Genomic DNA, 1,842 nt, shown 5'->3' on the forward strand with positions numbered 1-1,842 from the left:
CCGGGGATCACACTTTCACTAAAAAGGAGCGTGTTTATCAGATTTTTTCAAAGCTGCACCGCTTGGCTTACAGATGTCTCCTTTAAAGCCTTCACCTCGATTATGAAACATTTAAACTCGACAGATTTCTCACAAATCCATCTGAACTCCTGTATAGAGGCCTGATCTCGGAGCTAAGCGCAGGCGAACACAGACAATAGTAACGACTAGTGCCCAAATGTCTGCTGATACCGAGAAGGAAAATGCTTTTTTTTTTTTCCCTCTTATGGGGGGAAAAACACTATGAAGATGTGTAGTGGAATTCAGACTGTCATTTTAAAGCGCTTGTGTGTCTAATTTTGGTTCTGGAAAGCGGAAAGCAGCAGCAGAATAACATATGTAGACTTCAACTATATTTTATTCCTAAAGCAATTTAGAATTTGTGGCAGAATGAGGGGGGAAAAATGGTTCAAAATAGTGTTTTTGAGTTATTAGGTGTGTGTGAGTGTGTGTAAACAGCCGTCTTTGGCCCTGCTTCCACAACTAGTGACACACCGCCACGTAGGAGGACTTCTGTCTATTCTGAGTCTGCTGCTTTTACAAACGGCCAGAGCCGCGCTGAAGAGGACAAAGACGGCAGCGTGGGATTGGGAGGCTCGTTTAGTTTGCTTTTTGTTTCCAGGTGGAGGGTTTAAAAGTTCACTGCTTAAAGTGTTTCTTTTCAAGTTTCAGAACAAAGCCATTACACTGGAGTTTGGAGGTTTAGATGGACTGCCGGGGACACTTGGAGCGATTAAGTGTTTTATCACCACAAGAGCGCTACTCTCGCGCCCTTTATGGTGGCGTCGCTAAGCAGGAATAACTTGGAGTCTCAGTCGGAGAATTTGCTGTAAATGCTCACAACACATCAGTGCCAGATCACAAAAGTAATCTCTCTATGTTTCTTTATGGATCGTTTTAAGGGTGGCATAGTGAATCTTTGGAGCAAACACGAAGCGGCCTGAGTCGTCCGGTGCTGTCCTTGATGCTGAACCTGCTCCACTGTGAACATAGATGGTTCAAATACACCAGGTAGAGTCGGATCCTCGGGTTACTGCTGCGCTTCATCTGCAGCAAAACTTCAAACTCTGATCTGGAATTTGTTCATTTTTGTTCAATCACAAGAGTAACTTTTTGTTGTTGCTAAACGAGACGCTTCATAAACCTTTGACTGCTTCTCTTTGGAAGGAGAGATTTGGTGCTGAATCTGCACCGTTCCCTTAAAAATATTCTGCTTAAACATCCTCCTGATCGACGATCATCATGACTGCCGTTTTTGCTCAGACTCGCCTAAAAAGCAGTTAGCTGAGTGGATTTATTTTGACAGGATGAGAAGTTGTAGTTTTAACCATCAGAGGGAATCTTTTCACGGTTCTCGACCCAGTTCTGCTGCTCTCCTTGGTCCTGAACGTTTGCGCCACTGAATCCCAGACCAGCATTAGTGACTCTCCATGGTTCTGATTCTTTGATGCGGAGACTGAGATCTGGAGCTGTCCTTGGTACCGAGTCATATTTAGCAATAGGAACTCTTGTTCTCACCTTCTGATATGGTCTGTTGAGACTGGAACTGTCCATGGTACCGAGCTTTCTGATTGGATGACCTGGTTCTGGCGCTCTCATTGGTACTGAGGCTGTATCTTATCGGCCGTCATGCCAGCAGGAGGAACTGTCCTCGGTTCTGAGCTTTGGAAATGCTGAGTCATGCTCAGAGCTGTCTTTATCCCTGGATTTTTATGTTACAAATGTGCACACACCACTGAAGTAGACACTAGTGCCTCATACCGTACACTGCCAACTACTGGTCATCCACTGCAAGTGCAAGAA

This window comes from Poecilia formosa, unplaced genomic scaffold, assembly GCF_000485575.1.
Source record: "Poecilia formosa unplaced genomic scaffold, Poecilia_formosa-5.1.2 Scaffold9, whole genome shotgun sequence".
In the NCBI taxonomy this organism is placed as follows: domain Eukaryota; kingdom Metazoa; phylum Chordata; class Actinopteri; order Cyprinodontiformes; family Poeciliidae; genus Poecilia; species Poecilia formosa.